The sequence below is a fragment of the Vulpes lagopus genome, chromosome 18, assembly GCF_018345385.1.
Source record: "Vulpes lagopus strain Blue_001 chromosome 18, ASM1834538v1, whole genome shotgun sequence".
Taxonomy (NCBI): Eukaryota; Metazoa; Chordata; class Mammalia; order Carnivora; family Canidae; genus Vulpes; species Vulpes lagopus.
In genome coordinates this window covers 4,998,919-5,017,679 of record NC_054841.1, presented here as the reverse complement: position 1 = coordinate 5,017,679, position 18,761 = coordinate 4,998,919, and positions in this window count along the sequence as shown.

Below are 18,761 nucleotides of genomic sequence, written 5' to 3'. Positions count from 1 at the left end.
TTAGGCCTCTCCACTTCTCTTTACCCAAGGAATGAGGGAGGAGGTGGCCGGAAGGCTAGAAGGAGCCTTCTGGAACAGAGGGGCTATGCCTGGCTTGGGAAAACTCAACAGCAAGGCTGGGGAAATGTGCACGCACATTCGGGCTTCTCAGAAAGAGGAACCTGGTGGAGGAACCGCCAAGGACGTGGGAGAGGGGGTGTGGGGCTGCCCGGGGTTCGAGAGGCCGTTGGCAGCTGCTTCCGGCGGGCTTCTCTCAGCCACAAACCCACACGGCAGAGATGGGGCCCGGTGTCGGGGCTGGTACCCTCCCCTGGATCGGTGTGGGCAGTCTGGCTCCTCTGCGTGCACCACTGTAGAATGCGAAGGCCTGGGCCCTTGTTTGCAAGTTGAGAATTCCCAGACGGCAGGAGCAGGAGCGTAGCATCGGACCAAGTGCCTGTGTGACTGCGTGGGTCACACTCCCGTGACGCCAGCACCCTGCGGGTCCTTAGTTTCCTTCCCTATCTATAAAATAGACTTAGACCCGTCTAGAAATTTCTAGCAATCCCATGAGAAAAAAGCAGAAACAGGTGACATTAATTTTAACAATGTATTTAAAAGTTAGGTTTAATGGACTATATCCAAAATATTACCATTCTGACATGTAATCAAAGGAAAAAATTACCATCGGGATATTTTACATTTCATTTTTCATGTCAAGCTGTGGAAACGCAGTGTTTTGCGCGTAATGATACACATGGTGTATCTCATTTAGGACCAGCCACGTCTCAAGTGCTAGATAGCCACACGTGGCTTGTAGCTGCCACGTTGGGCAAAACAGATCAAATAAACCACTGTGTTTGCAGTTTGCAGGCACTCGTTAACTTCAGAGTCGTGCTCATTTCTTCCTGCGTCTTGGTTTTCTCAGTTACCAAGTGGTCATCATATAACAGGAGTCTGACAGGGCCCTTCTCAACTCTCTGATGTGTCACATGCAGTATGTGGCCCAGGGGCCAGGAGTCTGTCCACCACGGCCATCGGGTTGGAATTGCTGCCTGGCTGCTTGCCACCTGGGTGACCTTGGGCAAGTCCCCAGCCACCTCCAGTTCAGTGAGCCAGGGTGTCTACTGACTGCACCCCTTCATGAGGAAAGAATAGGGCACAGTATGCAGTCGGCGCTCACTAAAGGTCAGCTGCATGGTTCGTGTACCTGGGTTTTCTTCTCTCCACACCCTTTCCCCTCCCTCTTCCATGAGTGCCTCAGATTCCTCATCTGCAAGTGGAGGTAATGAAAGTGTTCTAACTTGGCAGTGTTGGGACTCTCAGGGAAGCGTCATTATCCTTCTGGTATTTTCAGCTTCTAGAACTATCCCCAGTATGCAGTAGGTGCTTCATAGGTGTTAGTTAATTAACTTAATGAATGAACACATGCATACATGGATGCCCACAAGAAGGAGGGCATTTCTCTGTCTGTGCTTTGAAGTTACAATTGGAGCCCTGCTTGCGTGAGGCCCGAAGGGACTCTGGGTGGGGACTTTGAAGCCCCTCATGCCTTTGTCTGATGGGTTCAGGGACTCTGCTCTGTGAAGTCCCTTCTGGCCAACTGCCAACGCCCAGAGCCTCTCAGGGTCTCTCCTAGCTGCCCCGAGGGGGTGTAGCCTTCCTACTGCTGGGCTCTGGGTAGACCAGCAGGCCCTTCCACTCCTGGTTCTCACAGCCTCTGAGCATGAGGTTCTGTGGGTGGGGCCTGCAGCATGGCCTGGGAATGACCCCAGCACAGGGCCCTGCAAGACCCCCCTTCCCCCATCCAGGCCTGTTCACTCCTGATGCATTTAGATTTCCAGATGGCAATCATTTTAGCAATACTGCACTTTTATATCATTGAAGGCAAAAGATAAAAAGGCAGCGCTTCCCTCCCGCCCTCCTTCTCAAGGTCTATAAGGATGATGGCAGATCGCCGACCTCACCAGGGGCCCACCTCCAGCCAGAGGGAAGAGGTTCTGGATGAGGTTAGGGGTTTTTACCTCCCCTGGCTCCCCAAGAGAGGAAAATAAACTTGTAAATGTGGGAAACATTGCCTACCAGCATTCTGCATGCCTTGCTCATTTGCACTTCATCGTCATGGCTTTTGCCATATCTGGGTGCCACTTACCTAACCATTACCTAACCATTACCTAACCATTTTTTTTTAAAACGACTTACTTAAAAAAAATTTATATACCATTAAAAAAAACCCTTTTTATTATGGAGAATTTTAACAAAAGTAATCTGGATAATATAATGCAATACATCTATATCATATAATATATAATGTAAAATATGTATTATATATATTTAAATATATGAAAATATGTAATATGTTATATATAATTTAATATAGCATTATATACAATTTGTAATGTATAAAATTTTATCTTATACATGATATTAATATTTTTATAATATAAATGCTGTATAATATAATACCCATCAGCTAGCTTCAAAAAATTTCGACTCATGGCCAATCTCGTTTCCTCTCTATCTCTACTCACTGCCCCCTCTCCAGATTATTTTGAAGCAAATCCTAGACATCATGTCATTTCATCCATAAATATTTCAGTATTTGTCTCTAAAGGGTTCGACTGACTTTTAAAACTGAGTTTATCTTAAAAGTGAACTCTATGTCACTATGTTAAAAGGAAAATCTGGGTCACTCTCCATAAAGAAGGAAAAATAAACACAAAGGGAACAAAACGGTGTTATTGACTTCTAGGCGGGCGCTTGCCCGCTCTCTTGGCTCAAAAGGGGGACTAGCGAGAGCTGGGGGGTGAGTGTTAAGGACAAACTAGCACCCGCGGAGACTTTCTCCATGACAGATCTCATTGGAAAGGTTGAAAGAGAAAGCAAAGGGGAAAAGCTTCTGTGTGCAGCCTGTTATTTGCTGCTGGGTCCAAGGACCCCTCCTAGCTTTACACCTGTCCCGACCCCTGTCCTGGGTGACACAGGCCATGCCTACATGGCACTGCGCCTGTGATGGACAAGCAGAGATGGGGCTGCTGTCAGGGAGATGCTGCTGCAGAGGGGGGTCTGGGCCTTGCAGGAGCCCCACCTGTGTCCCACCCGTGCTGGTCACCTGTCTGAGCATGTGACTCGCCCGAGTCCTGACCCTGCTGGACACCTCTCTGAGCATATGACCCACTCTGTGTCCCAACCTTGTTGGACACCTCTCTGAGCATGTGACTCACCTGCGTCCTGACCCTGGTGGACACCTCTCTGAGTGTGTGAACTTGGGTGTGGGAAAAACTCCCAGGCCTCAGTTTCCTTATCAGTAGAACTGGGACCGAGTGGCTTATGCGCACAAGGCTGTCATGAGGCTCAAGTGCGGTCATTTGGGTAAAGTATACAAAGCAGTGATGGGCTGAGCGAAATCTCCCTTATTTTCTTGTCGTTTTACGGATTTTGTTATTTCGAGCAGCTAAGTGTGTCACCTTGATCAATTCCCGAGTGTCCCCCTGAGTGGTGGGGCTTGGGCTTCCTCTTTTCTGTCACCTACCTGGCGGGGGCAAAGATTCACTGATGGCAGGACCTCGCCCCCCCCACCCCCACCAGGCGTTCGGGCCCCCAATTCCCAAAACTTTGTGCCACATCTGGGGCTCTCCCGCACCCCCGAGCCCATCCTGCAAGCCCATGAGTCACTTCTGCCTACCGGGGAGAACCAACCAGCCCAGAAAAAAAAAAAAAAAATCCAGACTCCCATGGGCGTCCCCAGCTGCCTGCTCCTGACATGAGCAGCGCCACCCCCACCCCCGTGCCTGCCAGACAGTTGGGCAGACTGCCAGGTCTGTGATTCACACCCGGGAGGGCAGCAGACAGCCCCCGCCGGGCTGGGCCGGTGCGTGCGCGGCTTTCTCTCCCCTCTCCTCGCAGGGTTGTTTTGCTCTGGGCTGCAAATTCATTTTTAGATCCCGGCCTCCGCCCTCCCCCACCTCCCGCTTCTATTCTTAGAAAGCAAACTGGGATGTGCTTGGGCTTCGCAGTGAAGTCAGACAGAAGTTTGCCCACGTGCTCCGGCCGCCTGAGACATGGAATTAATTAAAAGGAGGCTCTGAGCGGCAGGTTCATTGGCCGGAAACGCAGCTGGCTGCCGGGCCTGACTCCGAGGGGATGGAGGGTGCTCCGGTCACCTGGGTGCTCCTGCCCGGCAGGGGGGTGCTCCTGGGATGCGGCCGCCCGGCCTGCATGGGCCGGGCCCGCCGCGTGGTGGTTAGACACCAGCTCCTCCACCTGCCGGGCTCCCGAGGGGTTTAGTTAGATAAATACATTCTAAAGGTCTTGAGAGGTGGATCGCCCTCAGGAACCTGAGCGGCTGAAATGCGCTTTGTCGGCAAAAAGCAGCTGACCTTCAGCGCCAGCCCTGCGGCAGGGGAGGCCAGGAGGGGAGAGAGAGGAGGAGTGCAGCGGGGGGAAGGACTTGGGGCCGATGGGGGGTGTGGGTGAGCACCCGGGAGGACTCGCAGCCAGTGAGAGGGGACGGGTCTGCGTGGGGTCGAAATCCTGGCCGTGCCACTTTCCGGCGGCGGCTTCGTGACCTTGGGCCCGTCACTTGACCTCCCTGTGCCTCCATTTCCTTACCTGTAAAATTGGAACCTTGATCATGGTAGTACTCCTCTCTAAGTTAAGACAAATAAAGTGCTCCAGCAGCACTTGGCACAAAGTGGTGATTATTAATTCACCTGCATGTATTATTGTAAAGGAGGCAGGAAAGTGAAGCAAGAGCCCCCAGGCAGTCAACCGGCTTCTTCATTCTGTCTTGGCCCCAGCAGGTGTCAGTGGTGTTGGCTGGGGAGGGAGAGGCAGGTCCTCCCAGGGGGGCAGAGAAGCAGGTGAGAGGAAGCAGGGATGTCCCCTCTAGGGCACTCTCTCCACGACTCCAGGAGAGACATCCTCAGAGAGCTCAGATGCCTCCTCCTCCTCCAGGAAGCCTTCCCTGACCACCAGCAACCTCTGCTGCCCTCTTCCAGGCTTCCTGTCGCCCTGGGCTCCCCCTTTGCCCATATCATACTGTTATGTTTGCCCATATCATACTGTATATGTTGTTTATATATGTTTTCTTACCCAAAACATTTTCTTAAGCATTTTTGCAAAGACTTTCATCATAAATTAAAAAAAAAAAAATCCAGAAGCATGGGGGCAAAAAATAAGGTCTCACCCCACCTGATCCTATGCCCCTCCCTACTGTTTGCTGTGTATCCCTCCTGACCTGTGGGAGGGAGGTCGTGGGTGGGTGTGTATCACCTTGTTTTGTGTACAAATGTGGTTGCAACGTGCACATAGGTGCCCACTGAGCAAAGCAAGCAAGCTCTTGGACACTGTCTTGGCATCTCTCCCCGGAAGTGCTAATCTAATTATTCTCTTATTTTTAATTTTTATAAATATTGATATTAAATATCAACATGTATATTTATTTATAAATGTTTTTTATAAATATTGTGTCTATGACACAGGCACCCGGCCAAGACAAGTTGCGCACAAGGAAGGAAAGTGCAAACGGAGTGTCGGCCCTCGGGAGGTGCCCCAGCCCCACCTCCCCGCCGCTGTCCTCCGCGACCTCGCCTGGCAGAGACTGTCAGCACGCGGAAGCTCCGGAAGCTCGGGGTCAATCTCTAGCCTCTTTCCTTTGCACATCGGTGGTGGCACGTGCCGCACACGCCGCTCTGCCCTCCCTGAAGCCGCCCCTCACGGCCCAGCTGCCTCCTTCCCTCCACTGGGCTGGTTGCTCGTCCGTGGTCCAGCCACGAGCTGCTCGGCGGTAGGGACGGGCGTCGACATTGCAACACGCGCCCCTGAATTCTCTGCTGGGGCTCCCACCGAGAGGCGTGGCATCGGTCCCCTCCCTTGGGTGCCGTGGGCTTTAGGACTGTTTCAGCCAATGGCCTTTGGCTAGAGTGATGCTACCGACCCGGTGGGGACCCAGGTCCCCATCCTTGCCAGGCAGAAGGATGGGAGTGTAAACCCGGGCTTTTCCAGGCCCCCCCGTTCCCACCTGCTCCCTGTGGCTCTGTCTCCACCACCAGAGAAGTGGTGGGAGCCTTGCCATCCCAGCGTGGGTGGGGCCTGGTTACCCTGCCACGTGGGGCAGGACCTCGATTCTTCCCAGACCCCCGCTGGGGCTCGGGGTCCCCTTTGCTTGCATCCGCCCCCCTCCCTGGGCTGGAGCTCAGGGCTCTGCCAACGCCGGATCATGCCATGGTTGGGTGGCTTGGTCTGGGATCTTGAAGACAAGATGGGGATCCCCCTCCCTGCGGGGAGGAAGGCCTGGAGCCAGGGGGCAGGTGGGCTCAACAGGGTTTGTGGGGGCCTCTGGGAGGGAAGCGCAGCTCGAGCTGTGGTCCCCTGGAGCTGCACCGACGTGGGGGGGGCCCTGGGCTGCTGTGAGCTGGTAGGAGTTGGGGGCTGCAGCCCAGAAGAGGGCGAGGGGACGGGCCTTCTCAGGTGGGGTGGCCGGTCCCTGCAGGAGGGCAGACTCGAGGATGCGGAGGTGGCCCAGGAGACGGAGGGCTAGAGCTGCCACTTTTTTTTTTTTTAAGTACTTTCTAATTGAGGTTTAACAAACCTCGAGTAGCCTTCTTTAATTTTATTTGTACGGCTTGATGAGCTTTGGCTTGTGCGCCCACCACCTCCCGGAAGACCCTCGCGCCCCTTCCCAGACAGCGACCCCTCCCGGATAACCACGTTCCTACTGAATCACTGTCACCCAGTTTTGCCCAATCTTGAACTTCATATATGCAGAACCGCACGCTGTCTGGGTCCTTTTCTGTGTCTGGCTTCTTCTGCTCCGCGTCTTTGAGATTTATCCATGTGCTTGCCGGCAGCGTCGCTCCCCACACCCCACCTTTTGCTTTTCATTGTTCGGCAGCAGTGCTTCTCGGTGGGGGGGTGATCCCTTGCCAGGGGACATTGGGCAATATCCGGAGTCAATCTTGGTTGCCACATCCAGTGGGTAGAGGCCAGCGATGCTGCTAACACCCTCCAGTGCCCAGAGCGGCCCGAAGCAGAGGCTGATGCGGCCCAGGGCCGGTAGTGCAGGGTTGAGAAGCTCTTTCCCTGCTGTCGAGCAGCATGTGGGGTGTGTCCAGCCATTACCCACGGTGCCGCTGTGAGGACCCTCGTATGCACCTCTGGACTCCTCTGTGTGCCGTTCTCCCGAGCACGTTCCCGGGATTGGAAACAGCAGACCCTGCCGCCCCGTCCTCCGAAGTGGCCTTACTGCTCGCACTCAGCGCTTGTATGCGAGGCCCAGCGGCTCCACACTCTCGCCGACACTTGCTGTTGTCTACCCTTTCCATTTTAGCCACGTGCGTGGGTACACCACACGTATTTTTCAGATGCACAAGCTTCTTGTCCCAAACTCCTGAGTCCTCACAGGGGGCTGTGGACATGTGTCATATTTTGACTGCCCAGAGTCTGAACCTCGTCTTACATTGGAGGGTCCCCCACATTATAAATCTCGGTGGGAGGCAGATTCCACCTTCCGCTTTCACACCCTACGACCAGATCCTTACTTCCCCAGCTTCCTTTGTGGCTAAATTGTGATTATTTACTTCTCACAGGGTCACACTGGGGTGGAGCCCAGTATCAGCTCCATCCTATGGGTGACAAGACTGAGGTTTGGTGGGGCTGGGCTGTCCACTCAGGGTCACATGCTGGCAGGTGGTGGATGCCACCGGGGGACGCAGGCCTGTCTGGCTCCAAAGCTTGTGCTCAGGTCCAGAGGTCCTTAGTGCCACTTGTCAGTCTCCTCTTTGGGGCTCTTAGGGGCTCACTTATCTCTGTGTCCCCAACTCCAGCACAGTGCAGGCTTATTAGGCAATAAGGGTGTTTCTGGTCTTAGGTCATCCCCATAGCCATGAATTTTGGTCATGACTGTGGTCAAGGTCGCTGAGATGACTTTGGCCTCTCACCCTCCATTACCTTGGCACAGAGTGGTTGCTCAGTAAACCTTTGCTTAAATGAAGGAAAGAAATCAGCAACCTGCCTAGAAATAGAAACCCTGAATAAGACTTAAGTGAAAAAAGAGATGTGGTATCTACAATGGGAAGGCCAGAAGGAGAGCTTCAGGCATGATGTGATCAAGGCTCTGCTTCCGTTATGCACCATTGGCTTTGCCCTCCTCCACACATTGGCTTTGTTTGCAGGCTCCCCTCATACATGGGAGGCTACCAGTGCACCAACTGGTGGCAAGGGAGGTGGGATGACCTTGACTGGCTTAGTTAGGCCAATCACCACATCGAGGAAGGAGTCAACTTCCCCCAAGAACAGAGGTGCCTGGGAATGGCAGATACCTGGACAAAATTAAGATTTTGTTAGGGAACAGAAAAGGGGCAGTGGAACTTGTAGGCAGCTGATAGCGCCCACTGTACCCCTCTTTACATTAAATCTCTTATTAACATGGAAGAAAAAAAACCAACATTCACTCATTCAGTCAACTGAAGGCCTCTATTAGTTATCTAGCTGTGGAGCAAATGTTTCCCAAGCTTCCCGGCTCGAGACCACAGGCATTTATCATCTTACAGTTGGGGTGGGTCTGGCTCAGGGTCCCCACAAAGCTGCCGACAGGACGTGATCTAGGGCTGCCTGGGCCGGAGGCTCTGCTTCCAAGGTGGCTCACACAACGGAGGGAGGCATGGGGGGCTTCAGGTCCTAATCACGAGGACCCCACCCTGGGATCGTTTGAGTGTCCTTAGGATGTGGTGGCATTTTATCCAAGACTGAGCGAGCCAAGACAAACAGCAAAGGGAAAGAGTGAGGCTTTTGTGCCCCAGAGACTTGGCCTGTTTGCCGTCTGCTGGGAGAAGTCACCACGGCCAGCCGCACTCGGGGAGAGGAAGGCGGCTCCTTGTTGGTGGAGGGAGAGTCCAAGAGGTCTGTTCAAGCCGCCACGGACTCCTCATCTCAAATCCTTCTGTGCCGTGGCCTATGGGACAGAGCAGCACTTCCCCGCTCTCTGCGCTCAGCGTGGGCACGCGTGTCCACGCGAGGCCGGGGCTCCCTCTGGCTGGAGGGGCTTCCTGCCTTGGGTTGTCTCTGGTCAGGTAGAGGGCAGACGCCGAGCACCCTCCATGGGGCTCTTTCTGGAGACGTTCTTGTGCAAGTTTGCTGAAAGTCCAGCTCTCCGCTGGTTACCTCTTTTGGGAAAGCTCTGAAGAAATTATATAAGGAAGCACCATCCTGTGCTTTGCACGCTGACCCCTCACCCTGCCCTCAGGGGGCATTGGGATCATCCCTTAAGGGACTGGGACACAAGCCAGAGGGCCCACCCAGAGCACTGGGCTGTGTGAAGCCAAACCCACGTCTTCTCCCCACATTGCCCCCTTCACGGAGAAGGTTTCTGTTTAGGTGGAAATGCCCTAGAGGAGTTGAATTTTGTTCATTCAGAGTAGCATTGTTGTACCTGGACTTCTGGGGGCCCCTGGGGATGGGGGGACCCACAGACCACTCTTTCACCGAAGCAACACGAGTCACAGCTACCGTCGGTGACGGACTTACGCTGTGCTCGCGGAGCGGCTTGTCCATCATGTGTCATCCCATCTAGTCCCCACACTAGGGTTTGCTGAGGCAGGGCTTTCGAGAACCCCCTACCAGAGAGGAAGTATTTGAGTCTCACAGGTGTCCAGCAGGTTGCCCACAGCCTCACAGCTGCTGAGTGGCCCAGCCACGACGTCTGTCCAGGTCGCCTGCAATCTGGGCCCCAGGCGGGCTCCCAACTGCTGCCCCATGAGCAGGTTAGCAACTGTGGAGACCCCGGCACGCTGTCTCTCTTCGTGAGGCCATGTGACATCCGTCAGCGGCGCTGTGGCCGGTGCCCGGCGCCAGCATCAGCTGGAAGCAGATGCGGGCCGGGGGAAGAGCGGCTGCCGTCAGCTCGCGGACGCGCGCTCCATCAGCTCTCAGGACTGAGAAAAGGTTGCCTTCCTAGACCACATCTATATTAATAATGTGACTGACAGGCCAGAGGGGGAAGTTCTACATCTTTCCTTCTGGGTTTTCGCTCATCGCCCGTGATCTATTTCATCTCAGTGGAAGGCAGGGGTTCCAAGCCCCCGTGGAGAGGCAGGCGTGCTGTGGCTGGGATCGGACTTCTGGACACCTGTGCTCTCTGGACGGGCCGGAGGGAGCACGGCCAGACACAGCGGGGCCTCGAGGCACACAGGGGGGGCCGGGCTGCCCTTACGCCTCATCCTCCTCCTGTAGACCCCCAGCCCTGCCTCTTTCCTGAGCGCTGGACAAGCACCGTGCCATGGAACCTTCTGTTAATGAAAACGCTCTCTTGTCTCTAACACGGTAGCGACCAGCCACGCAGGCCTACTGGGCGCCGACACCGGTGCAACTGGGAGCTGAATTACCAGTTTTATAGATATTTTTAAATAACCTACACACAAAGACCAACAGCCGCGTGTGGCAAGTGGCTACTGTGCTGGGGAGCAATGTCCTCCCCCTTTGGTTTCACACTCGTGCCCTTGGCCCCAAAGCAAGGATACACACGATGGGGTTTTTTTGGGAAAGCACTCCAGGAGCAACCGGGTGGCGAGTGGAGACAGAAGTCCGGAAGAGAAGCCCAGCCCAGGGGAGTGAAGGTTGTCACAGAGGAGCTCCAGCCCCGCCTGATCTGAGTGTAGACCGTGCTTCTGAGCTTGTCCTGTGGAGTGTGTCCCGGGAGCTAGACAGCAGTGAGCGCCACAGGCAGGAGCCAGGCTGGGCCATTTCACGTCCGGGGCAGAAGGCTACCTGGGCAGGAGGTAGCACGCAGGCTTCCTAAGGAAGAGCCTAGGGGGGTGCTGGGCCTTCATGAGGAAGGAGCCCCTGCTTAGGATGGAGATAAATGGACCCTCTGCAGAAGAACCTCAGGTTAGACCCCCGGCAATTGGAGGCAGGGAGGCAGGGGTGGTCCAAAGGGCCACTGGGGACAATCAGGTCAAACCTCTGTCTGTCCAACGGGGCAGTGGGGCTGGGCTACCAGGCCAGTGAGGACGGTTTGCTCTTCGCTCTCCTCCCTGCATCCCTACCCTGGAGGGCAGAGCCCGGTGGGCAGGTTAGGAGGAGATGAGGCCACACAGGTAGGAAAGAGGCGGGAGAGGAAGACCCGCTTCAAGGGTGTGGACTTCCCACCTGCAGTGGACTCAGGGCGAAGGAGTGTGAAGCTTCGCGTGCAACCAAGGCCAGAGTTTGACTATTACATGGGTCCTGGCGCTTGAAGTATAGGCAGGAGGATCTGGTATCTGGTCACATGAGATGACCAGAAAGTCACAGGGTCTGTCCAAGTTTTCACCCGGGGTGAAAAACGGCGCCACTGAATCCATTCTTGCAGACAATGGGTGACGAAAATGATACAATTTATGAGTATATCTCGAGCTGCGCTTGTTCATTGTGAAAGTTGCACAAAGAAATAAGTCATCTAGGTACTGAGGGACTAGGACAACAGTTTTAAAAAGGGGGTTTCTGTGATGGTGGGATGGAGAGGATGCCTCAGCCAGGGTGGCCAGGGAGAGCCCCTTTGAGGAGGTGACATTGGAGTTGAGGCCTCAATGTTTGTGGGAGGATCCAGCCAGAAAACGATCCAAGAGGAGGAAACAGTCTATGCAAAGGTCCTGAGACAGGAGCAAGCTTGTGGTAGGAGAGAGCGAATTAGAGGGGGAGGAGAAAGTGGAGGTACGGAGAGGTGTCGGAGGAGCTCGTCAGACAGGGTAGGAGGAAAGGATTTTGTTCAGTGTGATGAGAAGCTGTTAAAGGGCTTCTAGTGGGGGGTAAGAAGGGGGGGTGGATTCATGCCTTTTAAAGGTCAGGGGCTGCTGGGTGGAGGGTGACTGGGGAGTGGGCAGGAGTGGCTGCAGGGAGTCGGGCGTGTGGAGGTGGTGAGAAGGGTCAGTTGTAGATCCTAACTTGGGGGTGCAGCCAGCAGGGCTTGCTGGTGGCTCACAGGTGCCACATGAGAGGGTTAAGGATGGCTGCAAGGTCCGAGCCGTGGGATGCTGGCACCACGTCGGAGATGGGCGGGCCTGGGAGGAAGCAGGTTATTCTGAGGAGGGGAGTCAAGGATTCTCTCTGGCTGAGGGCGGTGCCCGGGCAGCCCCTCACTGGCTCCACGGCACGGACAGCAAGGTGGCCGAGAATTAAGGCTCCGGTGTCCAGCGGTCTGGGTTTACCTTGTGTCATCTTCGACAAGTCAAAAAGTTTTCTCAACTACAAGACAGGGACAGAAATAAGAGTATCTGCCTCACAGGCTTGCTATGTAAAGGGAAGCTCTGCGTAGTGGGCCTGGCACATAGTAGGAGCGCAAGAAATGAGAGCAGTTCTTATGCAATGTTTGTCTCTGATAAATTTTTAGTCTCAGAGCCTATTTTATCTGAGATTAATAGAGTCATGCTCTGACGTTTATTATTTGTGTGTCGCATATTTTTGGTGTCCATTTACTCTGTCACTGGTAGCATATTGGGAGTCTTGAGGACAGCATACAGTTTCATCTTTTTTTCTCTCCCCAACTGATTCTGATGCTCTCTGTCCTTTTTTTTTTTTTTTTAAATAGGCTCCATGCCCATTGTGGAGCCCAATATGGGGTTTGAACTCATGACACTGAGATCGAGACCTCAGCCGAGATCAAGAGTCAGATCACTCAACTGACGGAGCCACCCAACTGCCCCTGATGGTCTCTGGCTTTTAATTCAAGTGTTTATTACATTAATATTTAATGTAAATACAGATAGAGTTAGATTTGTGCTCACACGTTTTGTCATATTCTGTTTTATTTGGTTTCTCTGTTTTTTTACTTGTTTTTGCCATTGTTTCTTTGCTTCTCCCTTCTTACTTCTTGGTGTTTGGATTATTGGAGGTTTTTTTTTTTAAGTCTTATTTATTTAAATAATCTCTACACCCTATCTGGGGCTTGAACTCATGGCCTCGAGATCAAGAGTCACACGTTTAAAAAATGTTCTCCTGTTGATTTTTAAAGCCATACTTCTTTGCATTATTTAATAATTTTTATTGATTATTATTTTTTTCAGAGAGAGATAGAGCATGCAAGTGTGTGAACAGGGGAAGGAGGGGTAGAGGGAGAGGAAAGAGAGAATCTGAAGCAGGTTTTGCACTCAGCACAGAACCTAATGTTGAGATCCATCTCACAACCCTGAGAACATGACCAGAGCTGAAGTCAAGAGTTGGACGCTTAACCAGGTGTCCCTCTTTGCATTATTTTTTAATGATTTCTGTAGAGATTAGATTATGCATCCTTAACTTTTCATACCCACAGTTAATATTGCACAACTTCATGTAGAATGTTTTTACATTTGCATCTACATCTTGCAAGGGGCAAGCCCATATTTGCACCTCCTTTATGTTTTAGTTTATATATTCCACATACACACATTTTATTTTATTTTTCATACATACGTATCTAAATCCCACAAGACAATGTTATAATTCTTCCTTTAAATGGTTCTCTGATTTTTAAGAGGAGAAAAGGACAATCCTTTGCAGATACCCTCATATTTATCAAAGCTAATTTCTGAGGATCTGAGATCCCATTGGGCATCATTTCCCTTCAGGATGAAGGACTCCCTTTGGCATTCCATGTAGTGAAGACCTGCTGGCAGCAAATGCCCTTGGTTTTCTCTTATTTGAGAATGTATTTATTTTGCCTTCATTCTTGAAGGATATTTTTACTGGTTGTATAATTCTTGGTTGACAAGTTTTTCCTTTAAACTTACATCACCTGGAAGGTATTTTTCCATACCTCCTGGCCTCCATGATTTCTGATATGAGGTCAGCCTTTAATTGAGTTATTGTTCCCCTGTATGCAATGTGCCGCTCTCTCTCATGGCTTTGAGGTTGTAGTGTTTACTCTGGCTTTCAATGGTTCCGCTTTGATGTGCTTTGCTCTGGGATTTTGCTTTTGCTTGCTAAGTTCATTGAGCATCTTGATTTAGTACATTTCTATTTTTCACCAAATCTGGAAAAATTTTGACTGCTGTTACCCCCACTATTATTTGTGTTCTATTTTCTTTCACCCCTCCTTCTAGGATTCTGTTTGCATGTATGTGAGACTCTTTCGCATCATTTAAATGGGTCCCTGAGGCTTTATTCCCTTTTCTTTGAATCACTGTTGTCTCCACATTAAATAATTTCTATTAACCTATCTCCAAGTTCACTGACTCTGTTCAAACGTCTCCACATGGCTGTTAAGAGTCCAGCCCTTGCATTTTTCATTTCAGATAGCATACTTTTCAGTTCTGGAATTCCCATTCAGCCCTTTTTCTATTGTTTCTGATTCTCTACAGAAATTTTCTATTTTTCATTACTTGTGAGTACATACTTGTACTCATACTTGAGTACTTGTGACTTTATGAGAGCTATTTTAATAGCTGCTGTAAAAGTTTTGTATTCTAGTTCCAATATCTGGTTGATCTGAGGATTTTTCTAGGTTAACTTCATTTTCTCTTGATAATTTCATCCACTTCTTACTTTTTTATTTTCTTATTTTTTAAAAAATATTTTATTTATTTATTTCAGAGAGTGAGAGGGAGTGAACATGAGCAGGGAGAGAGCAGAGGGAGAGGGAGAAGCAGATTCCTTGCTGAGCAGGATCCTGGGATCATGACCTGAGCCAACGGCAGATGTTTAACCAACTGAGCCACCCAGGCACCCCCATTTCTTATTTTTTTTTGTAAGTTATATTATTTTTGGATTGTATTCTGGTGTGATAATGGAATAATGCCCCTTCTACCCCCAGAGGTGTTCACATCCTCCACCTGGGAACCTGCGTGTATGCTACCTTGCATAACAAATGGACTTTGTAGATATGACTGAGGATCTTGAGACGGGGAGACTTCTGGATTTTCCTAGTGTCCCCTGTGTAATGACAAGGGTATTTACGATGAGATTTAGCAATGGGAGCATAAGTCTGAGTGATGCCAGGAAGGGGCCATGAACCTCTAACAGCTGAAAGGGGGCCTCCAGAAGGAACCAGCTCTGCTGACCCAAGTTTGGCTTCTGACTTGTGCAGCTGTGGGATAATAACAGTGTTTTTTAAGCCACTAGGTTTGCAGAAGGTTGTTACATCGGCAATAGCAAATGAATAAACCTGAATGTAATGAACCCTGAATTGTGAAGATTCTGGGATTTTGTTATTTTTCTCTGATGAGTGCCTTTTCTTGGGTTTTAGCAGGCAAAGATGTGAGTGAGTTTGAATTTCAAACTGTGTTCCTAGGGTGGCAGCTGTACTGTCAGCTCATCCCTTTATCTTTCCTGGGCTGCCTTGGGTCTATTACAGGTGCAATCAGGAGTCAATCAGAGATGTGGGTGAGCAGAATTCGGGGGTCTCCTTTCTGAATCTTTCCCAGCCAAGACTCCCTGCTGTCTTCAATAGCCAAGGTTCCCTGGCTTCTGTATTCTGTGTCCCTGGTGTCCCTGTTGTCTCGTGCCCTGCACTATGCCCATCACACTTAGCCTCAGGCCAGAGGCTGCAAAGACAAGACTTGCTTTGTCCAGACCCTTTCTCCCCTGCAGATCCACTTCTGTTCACTGTCCAGAACCTTCGGGTGTCGGTTTTTTACATTATGTGCAGGTTTTGTCATCATGTCCTGCAAGGCAATCGTTCCCTCTTCACTAGATGTGGACATCTTCTGGTTGAATCCCAGGGTCCTTTGAGGGGCCTTTTATCTCCTAACTGGTTTTTGGAAGGAGAAGGAGAAGAGAGGACAACTTTTTCAACACTGGGTTCCAGCTGGTTCTCTTCCTTACTACCTGCGTGTCCTAGGGCAGGTGACCCGATCACTCAGTTTCCCATCTTCGGAGCCCAATGCTGCAGGACCACTGGATCCATGAGGAAAGACGTGCATTTTTACAGTGCTGGGTCCCAGCTTGGTCTCATCACTGTTTCCACAAGCAAATCTCTGGTGCTCATGGAAGGAGAAACTCAAAGCTGGTGCCGGCCAGTTTTTCAGCCCCATCAGTTCCTCCAAGTGGTTAGCTCTGGGAAAGGCATCTTTTCATTTCCTGCCAGGAAAATGAAACATTAAAACCTGATGCAGTGCTGAGCCACAAGTTGTTATTCAGAATCTCTACATTGGATTTCCCTGAACCAGCCCTGCGAAGTAGGCTCTGCCTCTAAGCCACTGTCACAGCGAACAAGGAGGCACCCGGACTGCCCGCTGGGACGTGGCAAAGCCATGGAGCCTGTGCCAGACGCAACAGAATTGGGCCCTGGACTCAGGCGGGCTCCCACTGCAGCTCCAGTCTCTTGCTTCGGAGACTGGCTCATTTGTTTATTGGACACTTGTTTACTGAGCATCCAGCATGCCAGGCTCTGCGCTGGGTGCTGAGGCCACAGCAGCAAATAAAGCAGACAGGTCCTGCCTTTACAGAGTGGGTGTCTGGTTAGAGGTCTGGATGTGAGCATCCCCTGGTGTAAAACCACAGATGTACCAAGGGGGCGGGAGGGGGCATGACATTGTGTGTGCAGGAGTCAGGAACTCGGTTTGCTCAGGGAGGCTAATGGGATGCCCTGGGGAAGTGACATTTGGGTTGAGGTCTGGAGGATGGGTGGAATTTAACAAGGATGAGGCATAGGCCCTGTGGTGGGTGGGACACGGTAAGTTCCAGGGCAGACCTGGGGTGGGGTGGGAGGATGCTGTGGGGAGGTGGGCAGGGCAGGTGATCTCATAGAGGGGCGCACCTGACTTGCCAGATTTAGCAAGAAAAAATACAGTTCAATTTGAATTTTAGGTAAGCCAAGTAAATTTTCTTGGTATAAGTATATCCCAAGTACTGCATGGGACATACTTATGCTAAAAATAATTATTTGTTGTGCATTTGAAATTCAAACTGAACTGGGCGTCCTCAATTTTTCTGGCAAGGCCTCGCGGATCAGGCAAGGAACTTGTTCTCAAACCAGGAGCAAAGGGAGGAGGTGAGCCATGAGCAGCAGGAGCAGCAGGAGCTGGGCAGCAATCGGCCCGTCAGCTGGTGGCTGAGGGAGGGGGGCCTGAGTGGGCACGGGGCAGCGGGTGGCCCAGAGGGGTCACTGCAGGGCCCGGGGGAGCCGTCCCGGCGCCTGAGGCTTTCGGAGGAGCAACCAGGAGCTGCTGCCTTGTCCTGGGAGCGTCTTCCCGCCAACCCCCCTCCAGGGAGCACAGAGCACAGCCGCCTGCCACCCCCCCCTCCCCCGGGGAGGAGGCCCTTACTCACTGGGTGTCAGAGGCAGCTGGGCCAGAACCCTTGCTTCTCGTCCCCAGGAGCCATCACCCCGCACAGCGCCCCTCCCCACCCCCAACAGGGCACTGCTTGGCCCAGACAAACATCTTATGCTCTGTTTGTTTTTGTGATTCAAAAATGAGTCACCCCCTCCAGGCAAGAGTGAGCTCAGGGCTTTTGCCCAGGCTTGGTTGGGGGGAGGGGAGGTGGCTGGGAGGGGCGATGCAGGGGTGGCTGAAGGGGGGAAGCTGGGAAGGGGGAGGTGGGTGACTTGGGGGGAAATGGTGGTGGCTGGGATGGGGTGAGGTGGTGGTGGCTGAAGGGGGGAGGCAGGGGTGGCTGGGAGGGGGTAGGCAGGGTGGCTGAAGGGAGGAGGTGGGGGTGGCTGGGAGAGGGGAGGTGGGGTGGCTGGGATGGGGGAGGTGGGTGACTGGGATGGGGGAGGTGGGTGACTGGGGTGGGAAATGGTGGTGGCTGAAGGGGGGAAGTTGGGAGGGGGGAGGTAGGGGTGGCTGGAGGAGGAGGCAGGGGTACCTTTCCCTGAGGCTGCTGGGTTCAGAGTCCACCTTCTGTGTGCCCCTCAGTTCATTCAAGTGTAAGAGACCTGGGGGCCTTTGAGCCACACAGTCCTGGGTGTGAATCCTACCTCTTGGTTGCTAATTATCTCATCTTTTTGAGACTTAATTTCCTCATTTATAAAACAGGGATGATGACAGTCTCCTTCAGGAAGCTGTTTGAGGATTAATGGAGAGAGGCTTGGGATCCAGGAGTCTGGGACATGCTGCTCGTATCAGGTGACACTGGCCAGGGCCCCTAACCTGCTGGACCAGTGGTGACAGGGACCCCCATTCTCCCGACCTCTGGGGCTGGCGAGCAAGGCAATCTCTGCGATACAGAGATGTGCTGTCTCAGAGCACGACCTGTCTCTGTTCAGATCATTCTTTGTTCAAAGTTCTCCGCATACGGCTCCTGTTACTTTCCTGGTATAATTAATTCCTAGATACATTCTGGAGTTCCTTGTTTGTTTGTTTAGATTTTATTTATTTATCTGAGAGACAGAAAGAGAGCAGGAGCAGGGGGAGCGGCAGGCAGACAGAGAGGGAGAAGCAGACGCCCCGCTGAGCAGGGAGCCCGATGTGGGGCCCAATCCCAGGACCCTGAGATCATGACATGAGCTGAAGGCAGACACTCAACCGACTGAGCCCCCAGGCGCCCCACTTTCTGGTTTGTTTGCTCTTGTGAAGGATACCTCTCTGGTTTCCAGTTGTTAACTGGTGGTGTAGAGGCACCCTTTTGACTTTTGCTTGCTTTTCTGATTCCTGTTATTAGTTCTGGAAGTTCGGGAGCTGCCCTGTGCCAGCTGCTGTGAGGAGCCCCTTATGCACTGTGTCCCCACCCTGGGCCTGGGAGCATCCCTGAGGGAGCTGTCTATACCTGCAGGATCACCTCCAGATAAAGAAGGGAATTCATGTTGTTGAGAGCACTCAAGCTAGAGGGCTCAGCGCGAAAACCCAGAGAGCCAGTGTTCAGAGAAGTGGGAGCGGGTGTCAACTCGACTACAA